Source organism: Sapajus apella, unplaced genomic scaffold (assembly GCF_009761245.1).
Source record: "Sapajus apella isolate SASKATOON/1434 unplaced genomic scaffold, GSC_monkey_1.0 scaffold117, whole genome shotgun sequence".
NCBI lineage: Eukaryota > Metazoa > Chordata > Mammalia > Primates > Cebidae > Sapajus > Sapajus apella.
The window spans coordinates 4,615,054-4,636,741 of NW_022437057.1; the positions used below are offsets into that span (position 1 = coordinate 4,615,054).

The 21,688-nt window shown below is 41.9% G+C and overlaps 2 long non-coding RNA genes across 2 annotated transcripts in view; one reads left to right on the forward strand and one right to left on the reverse strand.

The window, feature by feature from the left end:
• The window catches only part of LOC116538132, a 30,419-nt gene that overhangs the window by 6,322 nt on the left and 2,409 nt on the right, over positions 1–21,688 (reverse strand). The window contains exon 4 of the long non-coding RNA XR_004263516.1: positions 16,032–16,132. This is a non-coding gene — a long non-coding RNA (uncharacterized LOC116538132). The remainder of the gene's footprint in view (positions 1–16,031; positions 16,133–21,688) is intronic.
• LOC116538133 lies at positions 4,547–21,492 on the forward strand. The gene is made up of 3 exons (XR_004263517.1): positions 4,547–4,558; positions 12,333–12,336; positions 21,325–21,492. It is a non-coding gene; the product is annotated as an uncharacterized LOC116538133 (long non-coding RNA).

The following is a 21,688-nucleotide window of genomic DNA, read 5'->3' on the forward strand; positions in this document are numbered from 1 at the left end:
AATCGTGTTTCACCAGTTATTTGAGCATCCCTTGGCTCAGTCAAATTGACACATAAAACTGTTACACAAGTTCTGTAGACCGGAGGTGAGGGAGATATGCCCCAGCCCTGCAGGGGGACAGGCCTGCTAGAGAAAGACAAACTCATGACCTAACTCTGCTGCTCACGAACACACACACACACACACACACACACACACACTGCTCAGGCCGACTGATAGTGCTCCCTCATTCTTCCCACCTTGCCCCACCTTGCCCCTGCTATTTATTTGCTCACTGCCAGAGGCTACCTGGTTCTGATAGCACGTACCACCACAAACACATACATACATCAGGGCTGAGGTTTCCTATAACCCATTTGCAGTCCCTGCAGCAAGGGCAATGGAACAGTACAGAAGCCATCTGCTGAGGAAGGCACACACTCCCAGGGTAATGCAAAGTGAGGAGTGGTTTTACTCTACCTTCAAGAATCTGCAAATGTTTTGCACGGGGGAGCACTTTGAACTGGGTCTTGAGGGGTAAGTAGGAGTTTGTCAGGGGTCATGGTGGAGAAGGGTTTTGCCAGGTGAGGATGTGATGAGCGACCTGGGGTGGCTGGGTACAGACCAGGTGGGATGACAGAGCTACAGACAGGAAGGGGCAGAGAGCAGCAAACTAAGCCTCTTTCTATATCATGCTTAATTAGTTGGTTATTTAGGCTGCTGACATCCATGCAGGGTGAATCATGAGACAATTATAGACTTTTGAATGTAACTGAAACATACAATCTTCCCAATAAAATGAGTAATTTTAACTGACCTTCCAGTCCCTAAATTGGAATTACTGTATTGTAATTTATTGTATCACTCTCAGGGTAAATGAAAAAAGCTCCCACTGGGAAGATATTTCTCTTCTCTTGAAGGAGATGCAAATTTGCAATAGTACGTGGCAAATAATAAAACCATGTAAAAATGTCAAAGCCCGGACTTCACCACTATACAACATATCCATGTAACAAAGCTGCACTTGTGCCCCTAATTCTATGATTTAAAAAAATAAAAATAGAAGAAGATTCCAACTGCTGGGCAATGGACTGAGCTTCCACGCTCAGTGACCCCAAATGTTATATGCAAGAAAGATAAGGATCTTCCGTGTTTCTAAGTCACTAAATGCTTCAGCTGACAAATGGAAATTTCATATGTTTGCTGGCCACGTAAATGTCTTCTTTTGAGAAGTGTCTGTTCATATCCTTTGCCTACTTTTTGATGGGGTTGTTCGTTTTTTCTTATAAATGTGTTTAAATTCCTTGTAGATTCTGGATATTAGACCCTTGTCAGATGGGTAGATGGCAAAGATTTTCTCCCATTCTGTTCACTCTGATGATAGTTTCTTTTGCTGTGCAGAAGCTCTTTAGTTTAATTAGATCCCGTTTGTGAACTTTGGCCTTTGTTGCAATTGCTTTTGGTATTTTCGTCATGAAGTCTTTGTCCATGCCTATGTCCTGAATGGTATTGCCTAGGTTTTCTTCTAGGGTCTTTACGGTTTTTGGTTTTACATTTAAATGTAAAACGTTTAATGTCTTTAGTGAATCTTGAGTTAATTTTTGTAGAAGGTGTAAGGAAGTGGTCCAGTTTCAGTTTTCTGTATATGGCTAGCCAGTTTTATCAGCACCATTTATTAAATAGGATATCCTTTCCTCATTGCTTGTTTTTGTTAGATTTGTTGAAGATCAGATGGTTGTAGGTGTGTGGTATTATTTCTGAGGCCTCTGTTTTGTTCCATTGGTCTATAATTCTGTTTTGGTACTAGTACCATGCTGTTTTGATTACTGTAGACTTGCAGTATAGTCTGAAGTCAGGCAGCATGATGCCTCCAGCTTTGTTCTTGTTGCTTAGGATTGTCTTGGCTGAATGGGTCTTCTTTGATTTCTTATGAAATTTAAAGTAGTTTTTTCTAATTCTGTGAATAATTTCAGTGGTAGTTTGATGGGAATAGCATTGAATCTATAAATTACTTTGGGCGTTATGGCCATTTTCACAACATCGATTTTTCCTATCCACGAGGATGGAATGTTTTTCCATTTGTTTGTGTCCTCTCTTATTTTCTTGAGCAGTGGTGTGTAGTTTTCCTTGAAGAAATCCTTCACATCCCTTGTTAGCTGTATTCCTAGGTATTTTCTTCTCTTTGTAGCTATTGTGAATGGGAGTTCATTCATGATTTGATCTTCTGCTTGTCTATTGTTGGTGTAAAGGAATGCTTAGGGACGTGGATGAAGCCGGAAGCCTTCATCCTCAGCAAACTATCACAGGAAAAAAAAAAAACAAACACTGCATGTTCTCACTCATAAGTGGGAGTTGAACATTGAGAACACATGGACACAGGGAGGGGAGAAACACACACACCAGGGTCTGTTGTGGGGGTGGCATGAGAAGGGAGGGAAATAGGTGCAGCAAACCACATGGCACACATATACCTCTGTAACAAACCTTCACATTATGTACATGTATCTTGGAAATTAAAGAGAAAGAAAGAAAGAAAGAGAGAGGGAGAGAGGGAAGGAGGGAGGGAGGGAGGGAAGGAAAGAAAGAAAACTTCAGTAATAACAAGCATTTATTGAATTTTTAACATGTACCCCATAGTGTACTAAATGAGTCTGAATACATTATATTACCACATTTAATCCTGAGGTGTTAAAGGTAGGTATTACTGTCTCCATTTTACAGGTGAGAGTGGAGGCTTAGAGAGAAGGCATGACTTGCTCAAGGTCACCAAGCTTGTGAGTGGCCAGCTGGGATTCCACCCCATGTTGGGCTGACTCAGGGCTCTGCCGTTGCTGCTATCATTTGCACATCATGGGATATTCCTCTTGCATTTGCCCTGCTGCCTTTGGCATCTCAGGGCCTTGCGTAACGCCCCAGTTTCCTAACATGTCAAGAGGAGGCTGCTGAGATCAGTCTGAGGGTTAATGCAAAAACTCCCCGTGGCAAGGGACTTTTGCTCTCTTGAAGGAGACACAAGTAATTATGAGCAATGTAGCCTGTTAAAAAACAGCCTAACTAGAAAGCTGGGGAGGGCACTTCTGAAGCTCTTACCACCAGCGTTTCTCCAGACGGGTTGAAAGGCTGCTTGTCTTAGGCAATTTGGATTCGGTTTGCTGTGTGCATGGAGCTGTCAGATAGATTTGCAGGGCTGTGTGCATCCCAGTATTACTTCACATGGCTTCACATGCCTCACATTGTTTTATTATTATCTCCTCTCTCTGCCTCTCCTGCTAAAACATGGCTTCTTCAAGGGTAACAAACAGTTCCATCTAATGCACAGGTGACGCAGTACCATAGCTAAGAGTCAGCACTCTGGTGCAAGACAGCCAAGCGTTGGAGCTCAGTTCCTCTGCTCTACAAGCTGCACGGTCTTGGGCATATTCCTTAATCTCTCTGTTCCTCTATTCTTTCTTCATCTTCTTTTTTTTTTTTTTTTTTTTGAGACAGAGTTTCACTCTTATTACCCAGGCTGGAGCTCAATGGCACGATCTCGGCTCACCACAACCTCCGCCTCCCAGGCTCAAGCAATTCTCCTGCCTCAGCCTTCCGAGTAGCTGGGACCAAAGGCATGTGCCACCATGCCCAGCCAATTTTTTTTGTATTTTTACTAGAGACGAGGTTTTATCATGTTGACCAGGATGGTCTCGATCCTTGACCCCGTGATCCACCCGCCTCGGCCTCCCAAAGTGCTGGGATTATAGGCGTGAGCCACTGCGCACGGCCTATTCTTTCTTCTTTCAAGAAATGTGATCATGCCTATGTCATTGTGTTTTCTGATAATTAAATGAGTTCAATATAAACAGTTTTTGAAAAATGTTGGGCAAAGAGGAAAACACTTGGTGAACATTTTTAGCTCACGTCATCATACCTGTTGCTGTTGGCTCCTAGGGGCAAGCCTTGAGTTAAGCCCCACTGGATGCTATCCCTATTTCTGGATATTTTATATCACATTTTAAAACATCACCTTTGTTATTTAAGTCAGATTGAGTTTTAAATTGCTATTTACTTAGCCAAAACCATCTGAAGCAGATGCTGGATGAATATGGACAGCAATAGATACGGCATTCTGGCTTCTTCTTGGACTGGGTGGAGAACTGAGCCCCCTCAATGCCTTCTGTCTGCGGGAGCCAGAGGAGGAGGGCTGTGCCTGGGGCAGGAAGCAGGGAGGTGGCCTTCCACCATGACAGGGTGGGTCTTTGCCAAACATTGGCTTTTCATGTCACCCCCTGACCATCAGGTAAAGTAGCAGCTCATCTTATTTCCACAACCTGCATGAGGGAAGAGGCCAATGCACGTTCCAGAAATCTCCAATGCCCTATCTCCCTCTCCTTGCTTCTCAGAGTGTTGTCCAATAGACAGACCCTTAACCAACTTCACTATGCCACTTAGGTCTATTTCTGTCAGATATGTGTGGTCATCTTATCTCAGATGATTTCTCCAATTTAGAAATCACCTTCAAGTCTTACCAAAGGTTTTGACTCTGTTGAATCTGTGCACAGTCCTTAACGTTTTGGAATCTGGGTGACCACTAGATAGCAGGGTGGATGGCTAGTGGAGTTGTATAAGATATTTGGACTTGTTAGAGCCTGTCGCTCGTTCCTTACAAGCCCTCGGGAGAATTCTCCGAAGCAAACAGTGGTAAAACATCGACCAGAAAAAAAGCTTAAAAGCTTGTTTTCAAAGAATTGGAAGACCTAGGTTCCAGGCTGCAACTGCTGCACTTGGCAATAAACTACTAAAAACAACATGGACATTTTTAGAAAAGACACCATAGAGAAATAGCCTCTCAATAATTTCCCAAATCTTTCTGACCATACCTGACTGTGAAAATGGGCACTGCCTGACCTGATTTCAGCTCCATTAAGAGTGGCTGTTGGCAAGTCTTCCAGAAGAGGCCCGCCAGCCCCCAGCTATATTCAAAGCAACAGGGAAGATTTGAGTTCTTGACAGCTTTTCCCCGCCTCACAAGATAATAAGATAGGTCGCATTTCATATTTAACCCACTTGACATTTTAATTCTTCTAATGTGCTCTTTGATGTGTGCAGATGAGGTGCAGTGTAGGTACAAGTTGCTATTTATATAGTCCTGGCAAGTGGATTTCATCAGTATCAGCTCCTTCGTTCACTTGGGTGCCTTTAAGATCATCAGAAATTCAAGTTTTCAACTCCCCAGTAGTTTCTTCTTCCCAAAGTTTGAACAAAGAACAAGAGAATAATGACCCTCTGATTTCTTACCTTGTGGCAAGAAGACAGTGCTGCATGTTATTAAAAATATTAAAATGATATTAAAATATTAGTATTATTACTATTTTATTGCTAGTAAAATATTAAAATAATATTAAAAATCTTGAATTTGGAGAGGATAGGCTTAACACCTTAGAGCTGGCTGTGGGGTCAGTAAGGTGATATATGCAATATTCTTAACATAAAGACTGACCCAGAGCAAAGCTCCAGAAATGACAGTTATTGCCTGAACTTGCTAATATTGTTGTCACTGTCACATCAGCATCATCATCAGTATCATGACATCATGGCTGTCATCTCCATCATCATTGTCAAGTCATCACATCCCCATCACTGTCATCATCCTCATAACTTTTTTGGCTCTTCCACTTACTACCCAGTGTCCTTGGTCACTTTCTCTCTATAGATGTCCCATTTTCCTTTTCGTAAAACTGGATAGTAATTGCAATCTCTCAGGACCACCAGGAAGAATGAATGAGGCAGAGAGAATCCTCAGTAAGACCCTGGCCTCAGTCGGGCCCCTCTTATAGCTCAGCTTACATTTCCTATGCATGATTTGTTTGCCTCTTTGCTTTGTTTTTAATATCTTAGTCTTTGCACTTATCAATTCCCCCAAGCCATAAAACCCAGGATTTTCTGTCCTTCAGAGCCCTATGCTACCCTGGTAAGAACCCTAGTTGAGATTCAAGAAATTTTTCAACTCCGACTGGGAATCCAACTCTCATTCCAGCTCACTGTGTGGTCTTAAGCGATTTTCTTTATCTACAAAATAAAACAATTGCACTATATGGGTAGTTCTCAAAGTGGTCCAGAGACCATGAGTACTAGATGTTAAGAATTCTTATATCTGAGGCCCTGCCTCACACTCACTACATCAGACTCTAGGAGTGGGGCTCTGGGACCTGGATTTTACATGCTTTTTAGGGCTTCTCATGTGCCTGAGGAGATAGTCTCTTGGGACCCCCTCTCAACTCTGCTAGTCTCTGGCAGGAGGACCACCGGCTGAAAAGGAAGTCCCTTTCCCGGTGTCATTGTCCTACCTAGGGGTTGTACAAGCTGAAAAGGGAGAGTTCATGGGGCCATAACAGAAAACAACAAGCCAAATATTTGTTAGACTTTCTGAAGTATTTCTTTATTTCAGAAGTTTGAAATGAACATATTCAAGATCCTCAAGACAAAAGAACGGTAACCAAGAACTTCATAAGTAACCACACAAACTTTCTCATATGAAGGCTGCAGACAAACTGTCTCAGGCACTCAAGAACTTGAGCAACACTGTTCCCAGGAACTCTTACTGAGGAACAAGCTTCAGACAACTGAAAGAACTAGAGAATTACAGCCACAGGGCTGGTGATGACCATTGAATCGGTGTCTACCAGTCAAAACAATATACACTTGGCTCTTTGTATCCATAGGTTCTACGTCCATGGGTTCCACCAACTATGGGTCAAAAATAGTCAGAAATAAAAGTTTTGTCTGTACTGAGCAAGTACAGACTTTTTTCTTGTCATTATTCCCTGTACAATACAGCATAACAACTATTTATGTAAGATTTACAAAGTATTAGGTATTATAAGTAACTTAAAGATGATTTAGAGTACATGGGAGGATGTGTATATGTTATATGCAAATACTATGCCGTTTTATATCTGGAACTTGAGCATTACAGATTCTGGTATCTGCAGGAGGTCCTGGAACAAATACCCCAAGGGATGACTATATGTATTTACCACTCACTACCTGGCCCCCCACCCCACACACATACACAAATACTTCTTTCCTTTTTTTCACTCTTGGTGAAACTTGCTCATGTCCTGTAAGCTAAGAATAAATTAAGGCTGAAAGACAGAAAACGACAAAGAAATGTGAAAAGAATGGAGAAGATCTAGGAAAAGTAGAGTAAGCTCAGTTATTACCTTACAGGCCCAGCTGACCCTTGAATGACCTAAGGATTAGGGGTGCCAACCCTCTGTGCAGTTGAAAATCCACATACAACTTTGCCTACAAACTTAACTGCTAACAGCCTACTGTTACCCACAGGGCTTATCAGTAACATAAATGGTCAATTCATACATATTTTGTACATTATAGGTATTATACACAGTATTCTTTCAATCAAGTAAGCTAGAGAAAAAGAAGAGTTATTAGGAAAATCATAAAAAGAAAATACATTTATAGCCCCGTACTGCCTCTATCAATGCCATAAGTTTACATTATCTGTTTATGAGACATATTATCTGTCTGAAACATAGGCACCTGCTACTGCAGACCTCAAACTTTGGTAGGTATCAAGCAATTCAACTTTTTCTTGTAATGCCATGACTTTTCTCTGCTTCTTGGGAGCACTTCCATCATTGCTAGTGGCATTTTGTACATGTCTCATGGTGTTGTCTAAGGTTTATGATATTGCACTTAACACAACAAAAACTATGTGAGAAACTTGAGATCAGTTATTACTGTGATATGCAGTTTAACGGAGAGATGAACTGCTTACTTGGAGGTGGTCAGCACCCACACGGGGTCTTAGGCAGACACTAACAACACTTGAACTCAAGGCAATAGCAGCAAGAGGTGACTATGAAATTATTACAGTAGTACCGTATGTACTAGAGTTAAATTTATGCAATTATGATTTAATACTGTATCTTAACCTTTGTTTACATTTAACTGAAAATTGTGCCACGTGTGGTCGGCATTTACGTGCCTATGTTTTAATAAATTTTAACTTTTTATAATAGATTTGTGGATAGTTTATGGGAGTAAATGACAGAATAGTACCTAAATAAAGTTTGCGCTTTCACAATCTATTTAACCTTTTCTTATTCTTTTTGATATTTCTAGTCTATATGGCTCATTTGCAAGTTTTTTCAAATTATTTCAAATCTTCAAAAAAACTCCAATATATTTATTGAAAAAAGTCCTTATATAAGTAGACCCACACAACCACAACCAATGTCATTCAAGGGTCAACTATATTAATTGGAATAAAAGTATGTTGGTGAGAGGGAGTAGAGGGAGAGAAAAAGTCACTAGTAAATTTCAAGATTATTCGTGGTAAGGATCCAACATACAGTAGCAGAAAAGAAAGAAAAATGGAAAGAAGGCAGGGAGGAACTAACAAGATCACGTACACTTATAAAGATAATATTTGTTATAACAAAAATCTAAAACAATATTACGTAAATATCAAAATGTATACCAGAAGAGAAAAAGACGGAGGGGTGGGGGGGAGAGAGAGAGAGAACATGACAAATAAAACAGACCAAAAGGAAATATATATAAATAAACCACACACACATATATATTATGTATGAATTTACTTAAATATAAAATATGACAAAACTGAAACTAAATATATTAGTTCCATCAATAAATACAAATGGACTTATCTACTAAAATAAAAATATTTTCCAATATGGTTTTGATTTGCATTTCTCTAATGACCAGTGATGATGGTTTTTTTTTTTAATATGTTTGCTGACTGCATAAATGTCTTCTTTTGAGAAGTGTCTGTTCATATGCTTTGCCCACTTTTTGATGGGATTTTTTTTTTTTTTCTTGTAAATTTGTTTAGGTTCCTTGTAGATTCTGGGTATTGGCCCTTTGTCAGATGGGTAGGTTGCAAAAATTTTTTCCCATTCTCTTGGTTGCTGGTTCACTCTAATGATAGTTTCTTTTTACTGGGTATGTACCCAAAGGATTATAAGTTGTTCTCTTATAATGACACATGCACATGTATGTTTATTGAGGCACTGTTCACAATAGAAAAGACTTGGAACCAGCCCAAATGCCCATCAATTATAGACTGGATAAAGAAAATGTGGCACATGTACACCATGGAATACTATGCAGCCATAAAAAAGGAAGAGTTCATGTCCTTTGCAGGGACATGGATGAAGCTGGAAACCATCATCCTCAGCAAACTGACATCAGAACAGAAAACCAAACACCACATGTTCTCATTCATAAGCGGGTGTTGAACAATGAGAACACATAGACACAGGGAGGGGAATATCACACACCGGGGCCTGTCAGGGGGTGGCGGTCTAGGGGAGAGATAGTAGGGGAGTGGGGGGCTAGGGGAGGGATAGCATTAGGAGAAATATCTAATGTAGATGATGGAGTGATGGATGCAGCAAACCACCATGACACATGTATACCTGTGTAACAAACTTGCACATTCTACACATGTACCCCAGAACTTAAAGTATAATAAAAAAATTCCATATTGATTAATAAAGTCAAATCTAATACTATCTATAAGAGATACATCTAATGAAAATAAATAATAAATAATGTGTATATAATAGCAAAGGACTGGAGACACTGCAATTGCTCATCAACTGAGGACTGGCTGAAAAACTAGGGCACAACCATCAATAAAGCCCAGTGCATCTGTAAAAAAGAATGAGAGACATCTCTATGTGTGCTCTTGGAGGGCTCTGCAGGATCACTGCTGAAAAGAGAGTGCAAGGTAGACAAAGTATGATATGTTATTAGTCACCTCAAGAAGGAATCATGTGAACATGTGGATGGATGGATGGGTGGATGGGTGAATGATGGATGATGAATGGATGGATGAAGTGATGGATGGACAAGTGGATGGGTGGGTGGATAGATAGATGGACAATGGATGAATGATGGATGGATGGGTAGATGGATGAATGAAAGGTGATGAATGGACAATGGGTGAATGATGGACGTGTATATGGATGAATGATGGATGATGAATGGATGGATGAGGTGATGGATGGATGAGTGGATGGGTGGGTGGATAGATGGATGGACAATGAATGAACGGATGGATGGATGCATGAGTGAATGGATGGGTGGCTGGCTGAATGAATGATGGATGAATAGGTGAATAGATGGGTGATGAATGAATGGATGAGCAGATGGAAGGATGAATGGATAAATGGATGGATGATGGATGGTAGGATGGATGGATAAAATAGAGATTATATATATTACGTATTACATCTATACACATGTATATCTATCTATCTATCCATCTTTCTACCTTTTGTTTGTAGCTAGAAAGACAGCAGAAAGGTAAGCCATGATTTTAAAATGCTTTCTTCCGGGAAGAAAGTGAATCAGGTGGAAGAACAGGGATACAAACTCAATTTCTTTGACTATATATTTTTGTAGGTGTGACTTGGGAAACACATACATATATTACATAATGATGAGACAAAATTAAATTAAAAATAAATTTCTGAAACCCAAAGTTAAATGAAATGATGAATCTAAAAAGTGTTGTCCAGTTGGTGGCATAACCACACAGAGAGAATTCCAACAGACTTAAGTGATGTCACTCCTGCAATATTCCTTCCCACTGGCTATAATGTCATGAGATCATGAGTCTCATCATGAGGAAACACAGCACATTGAGGCAGTTGGCACTTGTGAAGTGTGTATCATATCAGGTTATCAAGCTATTGGGTTGTTTACACTCACTGGCCCAGTTCTGAGGACAGGAACTACATACACATACTCTGGTTTTACAAAGTCATCATAAACAGGGTGAATATTACTTATCTGTCAAATATACAAATGGATCAGTAAAGTACATGATTAATAAATGGAAGTTTTGAATCTTCTGAAATCTGAGTATTTTCAAATTCAAATCCCAGAGCCAATTTATGGTGAAAAGTCCATGAATCTTAGTTAGTGATTAAAACAAACCAGTGAAGTGTTTCCAAAGTCTGGGGAAAGTTTGATCTTAGGAGGAAAAAAGGACAAACTTTCAAATCAGTCCCTTTTGTAGACTCGTTCTCTGACACCTCATTAGCTCCCATTGATCAGGATAATGCAGAAACATTTCTGCAGGGCAGTTAATTAGAGAAGCCACTGAGGGTGAGAGAAGGAGATGGCTTGGCTCCATTGTTGGTGTTAGCAGCTTTCTTATTGGTCAGCTTCTTTTTTTTCCATAGTCTAAGATGGATATTAATTCCATTTTGTGGGATCAGAAAGGACTTTCCAGTGGTGTGGAGTTGAAATGGGTCCGGAGAATGAGTAGGAGCAGGTGAGGGCGAACATGAGGTCATCGTTGACTGTTCAGGCAGAGGCATGGTTGTTACATGGTAGAAGGAGGGGGTTACTGAAGAAAACTGCCATTTGTGGAACATCTGCTACTTGCCAGGCAGTATGCAAGGCACTTCCGATGGCATCCATTCAACCCCCATAATATCATCTTTCTATAAATGATCAGACCAATGTTGGGGGGCCAAGAAAAAGGAAAACCCGGGGTTTTTTTTTTTTTTTTTTTTTTTTTTTTGAGATGGAGTCTCACTCTGACACCCAGGTTGGAGTGCAGTGGTGCGATCCTGGCTCACTACAACCTCTGCCTCCTGGGTTCAAGAGATTCTCCTGCCTCAGCTTCCCAAGTAGCTGGGATTACAGGTACCCGCCACCACCCCCAGCTAATTTTGTGTATTTTTAGTAGAGACGGGGTTTTACCATGTTAGACAGGATGGTCACAATCTCCTAACTTCGTGATCCACCTGCCTCAACCTCCCAAAGTGGTGGGATTACAGGCATGAGCCACTGTGCCCCGCCCAGACCTGAGATTTTAATTCAGGTCTGTCTGACATGAAAGTCCACACCCATCCCAGTCTACTCAGCAGCATGCTGTAGTCAACACGAGGGGAGGCAGAGGGCCAGCGGCTCCCTCAGCTGCTCGGAGTTGTTGGGTTACATCACACATGGCCTCCAATCCTAGCTTAGCACCTATCAGAGATGTGGCTTTGGAGCTTCCGTTTCCTCATCTGCAAAATGGGGAGCAGTGTACTCATCAGGAAGTAATGCCATGCTTGTCAAACTAGAGAAGGCACCTGACTTCAGGCAGCTACCCAATCTTGGGGCACCGTCACACCGTTTCTTTGGTGAGAAGGCTCCTGCCCTTCACAGGACAGAACTGCTCAGCACCCAAGGCCCACAGGACAAAACCACCCACCTTCTCTTGCAAACCTTCACCCTCATATCCCATGTTCTATTACAGGATCTGCATGTGGGCAGACAAGGGGTTAAGAGGAAAGTTGCGACAGCTGGCAGTTTCCTCCCACGAGCTGAGTGACAAACAGCAGTGAACAGACGTATTAGGGAGCATTAGGGCAGGATGATTAATGAATCCAGCAGGCACCCACATTTTAATGAGGGAGTGTTTGCTTTCCTACCTTTAAATTTTGAAATCCAGCTCCAGGGAGTCTGGCCAAACTGGGGAAGGATCACCCAGCAAAACAGCCCCTTATTGCCTCCAGGGAACGGAGCCCAATCAGAAAGGCTTTATTTTTAAAATTTTTTTAAAGTAAATTAAAAAATTTAAAAACCTCTTGCCATAAGACAGCAATACATTGTCATTTCTTTAAAGGACAAATGTAAAAAAGACAGGTGTCCAGGATTCCTGACAGATTTGTTGTAGTGTCTCACGACTCACAGATGGGCCGAGTGGGAAGTCTGTAGGGACCTGGGATCTGGGAGGTTTGCTTTCCTACAGGAGACACAGGCTTGGGAAGAGGCTAGGAGCAGAATGACGTCAGCAGAAGACAGGAAAGAGAGTCTGGGTGCAAGATGACATCCAGAATAACAGCGCCCTGCTGCAGAAGGGGACCTTGCTTGGAGCAAGCACTCTGCCTGAATGCTGATTCCTCTCCTGAGCTGTGGGCCTGGGCCAGGTCACTTCCCCTTTCTGGGCCTCAGCAGCCTCCTTTGTGTAAAGGAGACATAGACACCTGCCAGGAGGGCTAGGATGAAATGAGATAATACCAAGGGTGTTGCAGGTGCTTCATATATCTTCCCTTCCCTAGGGCAGGAGAATGCAGTTAAGAAACAGGAACTCTAGAGCTAGACTACATTCATGTGGACCGCCACTTATCATGGTGACCAGAGCAATCTATTTATTTGCTCAAAGCCTCAGTCTTCTCTGCTGTAAAATGGTAATGACAACACTTCCTTCCTCTTGGAGCTGCTGTGAGGATTGCATGATGTAATGTAAGCATTTCACACACCAGGCACATTTTCACTCTTCCATAAATGTCAATTATTATGAGATTAATTTAATAATGCACAGGCTGGGCACAGTGGCATATAGGAGTGATCCTACAATCCCAGCAACTCAGGATGCTGAAGTGGGAGGATTCCTTGAGGCCAGGAGTTTGAAACTAGTCTGGGCAAAAGGCATCCTGTGTCTACAATAAATGAAAAAAAAAAATTAACCAGGCATAGTGGTGCGTGGCTGTAGTCCTAGCTACTCAGGAGGCTGAAGTGGGAGGATTGCTTGAGCCCAGGAGTTCAAGGCTGCAGTGAGCGATGATTGCACCACTGCACTGCAGCCTGGGCAACAGAGTGAGACCTTATCTTTAAAATAATAATAATTAATCTTAATGCAGAGATGTTTTTGTACAAAGAAAGTTACTGACAATGCCCCTAAGATCACTAGCAAAAACTGAAGATAAATAAAAAGTAAACCTACCCAGTAAGGTGGTGGATGCTGGTTTGCAGGACCTTCTTCCAAATTAGGGGTGAGGGCTTCTAAAAATACAACCTTAGGTGTGAAAGTCAATATTTACTTAGAATTAAAAGAACTCACTACAAAGTACATCTCCTTGTCCTTCTCACATTGAGTGTGAGCGTACATCTGTGGAGATCTGTAAGCCAAGCCTCCATCTCTACATCTCCACGCCAGCCAACCGTGTTTTAGACATTTAATATTTAAATTGCCTATTCCAATTCCCTATCAAACCATTACTCTGAGGATGAAAGTACGACCCTTATTTTGAAAAAATGTAACTTGGGGGTCTAAATTGGTGCAGTGTCTTCTGTTGCAGTGCTTTTGTAGTGCTCTGAACATTTGCATCTCCCACTGGGCAGACAAAGCCCAGTCCAGAGTAAGTGTCTGTTTCTGTCCAGACACTTTGGTTCCTCCTCCCACTCACTGAGGCTACTGGCATTGGTCCAAAGTCATCCACCTACCAAGTATGAATAGGCTTTCCCCAGGGAATCTGTCCCATAGCCATCTGCAGCCTCTGTCTCTCTTGTTGGCAAGCAGAACAGTTCTCATTCATGTTTTGTGCCTCAGAGGGTACAGGAGGAATTTGTCTACACTTGGCCCATCTCTGCACTGCTGCCCTCTATCCACCATGCCCACTCATTTTATGGATGCTGGTGGCCACCTCAAATGAGCACACAGGGAGTCTACTTGTCAATTTGAATTACCTTCCAAATCTGAAATGGGGTTCTTCTAATGGGCATCAACGTGTCCTACTTTAAATGTACCCACCAGATTGCCATAATGATGTCCACAGGGCCATGCCCCATACAGACATGTGCTAGTAGGCCAGTTTTCCAACGCCCTTCTGCTGACCATGTGGGCAGGCCATTGGTCACTGCCCATGGGTTGGCAGAAATCCAAACACTGGAGCACACAGGATGCAATTCAGCCTATTAAGCTGATTTGGTTTTACCTTCTTCAGTCAGAGTGGTGGGCTTCCAGACAGGATATTGTCTATTCAACTTGGAACTGCCATTCACACATCAAACAGGTTTTTTTTGGTCAATTGAGAACTGTGTGTAGAGCTCTGTCTGAGTGATGACAGAATGCAGCATCTCTTCAGGTGGTTCCAAAGTCAGTCCCTGAGGGAAAAGAGTCTAGTTGTTTCCGAATATACTGAGTATCCGCATTTTCCCAGTAGCATGTTCAGATTTCCAGATATTTATGTTGTTTAGTCTTAGGAAGAGTTTCAATCCGTGTCAGACAGCGAGCTAGCAATTGCCTCTCAAATGGTCCCAATCTCCAGTATTCATCCCTGGAGATGCTGGCAGGCTTTTGACATAAACCTCAGTCTACACTCCACATGGGGTTATTGAACAGGGAATTTATCCATCCCAGAACTCCAGCTTCTATTCTACGCTGTTTGCTGGTAAGAGCCTGGGTGTGCTCAAGCATTCTTGTTGGTTTTCATTTAGCGTATCCAATTAATATTGCTTGAAAGGCAGATTTGCATGCCCTCTGTTTTATAATAGTAGGTAGGAGAAACAAAAAAACACTTCCCAGTCAGACATAATACCCCCCCCCCTTAATACCTTCAAGGGAAAGACAGGTAGCCACTTCACAGAAAGCCTGTTTGAACATAATGAATTTTGTCCAAATTTTCACCTTAATACCATCGACCCTTGAATTCTTAACTGCAGCCCTGGTTGGGACTTTGCCAACAGGTTCTGGTTTTGTAATGCTAGGTAAGGGAAGTGTTCCCTAGTCAGACACAACATCTACCCCCATAAAACATTCAGGTCAAGTAGACACTACCTCTTCATAACAAAGCTTGGTTAAACATTCAGATCTTCATTTAAACTTTCATGTTCTATCAGCTCTTACGTTTCTATATTCTCAATTTACTTGCAGCCCTTTTGAGAATTTCACCATTCGGTTTTGGTGCATGGGACACCCATGTCAAGGAGTCTCAGAAATTTCTCTTCTCCACCCTCTGTCCATTTAATCCTCCTGAGTGCATAAAGTTTTAGGTTCCCACTTGGGAGTTGAGCCCAGGGACCCTGTCCTTTTGTCAATTCTCATCTTGATTGCCTGCCTGCGACCCTGCTCCAGCCAGATGGGCAAAAGCTCACTTGATCTTGATTTTCGGTATGAATACAGACCATGAAAGTGAGGCCTCACGATCCTTCTGACCTTTTGGGTTTTAAGCAGGAGGTGTCAGAAAAGTTACCACAGGGATAACTAGCTTGCAGCAGCCAAGCATTCATAGTGACGTCACTTTTTGATCCTTCGATGCCGGCTTTTCCTATCATTGTGAAGCAGAATTCACCAAGCATTGGATTGTTCTCCTACTAATAGGGAACGTGAGCTGGGGTTAGACTGTCCTGAGGTTAGGTTTCTCATTGTAGTCTTTGCTTTCCAGTTTTTATATTTTTCCATATGGGGATATGTTGGGGACTGGCAGAGGGTTTCACTGGTCCACTCAATCTTAAGAGATATGTTTCTAAACTATCAATGTTTGCTTTATTCGTTCCTTTTCTTAATAGCCACTTAAAGATCTTCACCAGACTCACCCCTCTAGACAGAGATCACCTTCTCTTGGGAATGAGCATAGCATTTTTTTTTAAGTAATTTATTGTTTCAGCATGATTATTTCCTTTGTAATTAGCTCTGAGGCTAGTTGTTGTATCTAGGACTGGCAAGAATTAGGATCTTTCCCAACATCTTCCCTTGATATGTGCCCTGAGACTAGAAGCTGCAGTTCAGACTGGAAGAATCTAAATGTGGCCTATTTCTTACTTTTGTTTTAGCTCTTATAAATAAATAAGCAAGGGATTGTGTATTTTGATTTTTTCTTATAATTTTGCATTTCTTATGCATCCAGTGATGCATAATAAATCATCTCTAAATTCTACTGATAACTTTCATCTCTAATAAATGATCACAGTACAGCTGCTGCCTCATACAGTGGGTCATATCATGGCTACTCAGGGACAAAATGGTCCTTATCCCCCATCCTTTCATTCTTTTTCTTTCCAAACCAAATGTTTTAGTGAGTCAAGTTTATTCTAGCAAATTCTATTTCCTGTTGTTCTTGACACTAACTACCCCAAACCCTAAATGCTCCAACACCAGCTGGGTGTACTGCAAAACAATTCTGACATTGACCACCCAGAGTCAGTGTCAGACACCACAGGCTAAGGGTCCTGTCTTCTACAAAGTTGTCCCCACTTCAGATACCAGCTGCAGGAAGGGCCCTCAGGCCACCCATACTTCCAAATAACTGTCTATAAACTCAGGGGTTACCACAACTCCTGCATATTCATGCCCAATTCACTAGTACAACTAACAGAATTCTGGAAAATGCTATACTTGTGTGCAGTTTTATTATAAAGGGTACACATAGAGCAAGGTGTTAGGGGAAACAGAGCTTCTGCATCTTCTCCCCATAGAGCCAGGACAGGTCATCTCCCAGCATATAAATGGGTTCACCACCAGGAAACTCCACTGAGCTTCATTGTTCAGAGTTTTTACTGGGACCTCATTACAGGCATGACTGATTAAATCACTGGTCATGTAATTTTACAGCCTTCAGCCTCTCCCTGGAAGCTGGCTGGCTGAAAATTTCAATTCTCTAATTATATGCTTGGTCTTCCTGGTGATCAGTCCTTGATCCTGGTGCTACCTCATGGCTCACTATAAGTCACTTCCTTAGCATAATGAAGACACTACTATCATCAGGAAATTACAAGGATTTTTGAGGTTCTGTAACAGAAACTGGGACAAAGACCAGGCTTTTTTATAATTCTACACTGACAATGAGCAGCACAAATCCAGGAAATAATATAATATCTATATTAATTAACTGCCTGACACACCTTTATAAGCTTTTTATTGCTACAATTTTTATTACAACCATTTGAAATGCTTTTTATAGAGAGACTAGAAGGTAATTTAGTTTTTCCTCCATATGGTTCATCAAAGTTGTTTTTTAAAATTACTGGCTGTTTAGAAATGTTTTTTCACCTTCTTATCTCTTTATTAATAATATTATATATTTTTTAAGGTTGTTATTAAATTTGGGAAAACCACTTGAATTTTTGTAAGTGACTTAAAAAATTTGGAAGAATTTTCTATGAACTAGATTCTGGCTTTGCACATTTCAAACTTTATTAGCCACACAATTCCAGTGCTAGGTGCCATAGGACATTTACAGTGCCATAAAACCTGCCATAATGTAGCTAAGTAACATTAGAAAATACTTAGCATAAAAATGGCTTCCCGAATAGCGTGGAAGCCATTGCTATACCAAGGCAGCTACTGATCACAATGAGTGAAAGTCATTGCAGAAGACAAATACACCCCACTAAGACCATCTAAATGTATCCTGAGCTCAACTCTATCTTCACTGAATCCTGGATATGCCCTTGACTGCTCCAACTACCCTACATGGGGGCAACTGTGACAGAGGGGAAGTTGGTGTAAAATTGATGGTGGTATTAATGAATGGTAATACAGATATTTCACTGTTTCAAATTGCATAGAAAAATTTGATCTTGAGAACACATTGTTACAGTCCCTCCCAGGCCTTAGAAGGAACCTATGCAAATGGGGAGTCCTGAGGCTTGCCCTCAGTGGTCTACCAAGGACTGGGGCCGGTGCAAGCAGTCTGCCCTAGCAGGAAGGAGTACTCTATCACTGACTTTGTTTAGGTTTGCCAGAGCATGATGATAAGAAAAAGGAGACCAATTTTTAAATAACCTTATTATTGTTTTTAAATTTTCTGCATATAACACACCCCTTTATTGACTGCACCTGAAACACAAAGCCCCCACCATCTGACCTTTAATAAGTCACCGGTTAAGGTTCTTTAGCTTCACAGTTAAGCTGCTTCTCCCATCCTGCATTTTCCACCCTCCATCCCCAACCTCAGTTATGGCAGTCTTGAGTCCAGGAAACACAGAGAGAAAATAACAAATGAGCCAAGGAGATGGGGACACACAGGACTTAGGCTAGAGTAATAGCGAAGTGTGTTTGCTCTGGAGCCAGGGTGCCTGGGTTTGCACTCCAGTGCATCCTCTTGTTAGAAATAGGACCTAGGGCAAGTTATTTAACCTCTATGTGCCTCAGTTTTGTCATCACTGAAGGGAGGATAATTACGGTTTTTAGTTCATAAAGCATTGTGCATATGAGTGTAGGGATCAAATGCAATGTTGTTTATTTACAGGCATGGAGGCCTGGAAATACCCTGTGACTAGAGGGAATGTAGCACATTCAGGGAATGAAAAGAAGGCCAAAGGAGCTCAGAGAGCAGAGGCAAGCAGAAATAACCTGGGAGGTCAGCATAGGGAAGGCGTTCCAGGATACTTAAGGATTTTAATCTTTATTATTAAGGCAATGGGAAGCTATGAAAGTTTTGTTTTGCTTTTCAGGGGGAGTGGCGTGGAAGCTTGAGGATATTAAGAACTATGATCACTTACAGCAAACATGCCAGGGATATTTTGACTAAGAATTAAGACCACCTGTGTCAGCATGACTTAGCTATTTGTCCCAGGGAAACTTTTCCTGGGAAAGGTAAGACCGTAAGTCAATAAGTAAGTCCACTGTCTGCTTTAGGAGATCTTTGCAGACCAATCTACCTGATACAACAGTCTGCTAACTTGGGCAAACAGATTAGTAATCACAAAACAGTTGACTTATTAAAACTTCAGGTCCTTGCCTCATGATGTTTGCCAGTCCTACCTTGCCACATCACAAATTTTGCCCAGCCAATTAGCTTCCCACCTTGAAAAGCCTACCTTTAACCAGTGAAACTCAGACCCCAAGGCTCCATGAATGTATTCTGACACCCCTCTCCTAAGACACTGATTTCTTTCTCTAAGACCTTTCTCAAGGTGGTGTTCTCCATCACTGTGGTAAGTTCAAATAGATTTAGTTTCCCTTGATTAATAGACTGTGTAGTGATAGCTTGGGAAGTTAACAAAATGATCAGATTTTTAAAAGTTCTCTCATGCTGCAGCATGGAACATGAATTGAAAGGTGAAAATGGTGAACGTGGGGGGTTTGCTTCAGTACAAATCTCAAAGAATATTTGCATCAGGGGGGCTAGAGGTATCCACAGGCTGGGTCTTTGGTGCTCTTTTGTACCCTACCTCCACCCGTCCTACTATGAACACTACTTTGAATATAGTGTTCTCTCAGGAGCTTCTAAAGTGATGTCTAAAACACATCTACATATCCAGACCCACTCTCTTCCCCCTCAGCTGGAATCATGAGATCTCTGCCAGCAACACACGGAACAAAAATGGGTAGAAACCATCTAAGATTTACTAAAAAGGAAGAAATAGTGTTGGGAGCGAAGCTGAGGACCATTATCTAGAAAAGAAAATTAATTTTAATTTATTCTTTTAGCCTGCCAGTCAGTAAGCAAGACCTTCTGAGTGTGTCCCCTATGCTAGGCTGCTTTGAGTGCTAGGAAAACAGAGAAATTTGAGACGTGCTTCCTGATCCAGAGGCAATTCTAGTCCTCCAGGGAAGATGGACCTATGGAGAAGCCTGACACAGAACAGGAAAAGCTATGTTGGGGTGGGTAAGTACAGAGGCAGAGGATACAATCCAGGAAGGCATCAGGTGGTGGCATCTGAACAGAGTCCTGCAGAATGGGTAAGAGCTTTTCTTTGGGAGTAAAATGCCAGGAAAAGACAGCAGTACACTGAAAAAGCAGGTGTTACTTTTCAAACAGAGCAAATGCCTTCTCTGCTCAGCTCAGTCATTTTTTGAATGAACCAAGCCCCAAAGGTTCAAAGATGAAGACAGAACAAGTTCTGTCCTGGAAGGGCGTAGGGGAGAGCTGATGGGCATAGTGAGAGATGGGCCTGGGGACACTTGCAGGGCTTAGATCATGGGGAGTCAGCCAGCAAGAGACTAAGCAGAATGAAAGCCCCTTCCCCTTCAATGAGTGTGGGTGTACCCTCAGCCTCAGACTGGGCTAGATGGCAGCAGATTTGTGAACACCTAGCAGAATGACTCCTGTCATAAACAGAAGCAGATTTCTTATGTGTCTCATTTCCTATACCTAAAATATCTAGTAGGGCCCCATTCACAGCCTGCATTTCTGTAGCCACTTATCATGGCTGAATATTTAATTTTTACTGTAAGCCATCAGGGGTAAAGTAAAAATTCTGATGCCCTGTTTCTGGAAAGAGACTAAAAGGTGTACATAGTCTCCTACCTGGGACTTCAGAGAGTCTGTCTCAAAGTCACTTTGAGCTGGACTTAATCAATGCAAGTTTATGACCAGCACTTACTGGAAATTTCTCGGTCATGGGGAATAATTGCAATCCCCAATCCTCAATCCCCATCACTAATGGGTTTCAACAGTTTACCAGCACCTGCTGGCATTGGGTAGGCACACACCGAGCCAGTTGGTGTAGTGCGCATACAGCTCCAGACCCCTAAGGGCATCACAGACCTGTTATTGCTTGATCTCGGGGCACTGAATGCCACTTGTCCCTCTAAGAAGTTGGAGAATGCCGACTGCTCAGGGATCGTGTAACTAGCTAGTATGCCAGAGTCTCGTTCCTTATCAGAATTAACCAGACAGATCGCTCCACCAACTAACAACAGCCATGCACCACCACCCATAGAACTGAGAAAGAGCTGTCAATCTGTCTGCTAATCCTGTCCATGTACAGGCTGGTTGAGGTTTACCGTGAGGTTTCCAGGTGAGGCCTACAGGCTGCCCCCATTTGCTTGCCGTCTGCCCATCACATCTTTGTTCCTCTTCAGGGCGTGAGGCCACAGTGGAACAGAAAACCTGTGAGGCTTGGCATCGAAGTCAAAGTTCAAGACCCAAGCCTGCCACTTCTAAGACATTTGCCCTCAGGCAAGTCACTTCATCTCCCTGAATCTCAATTAACATTTTTCCAAGAATCG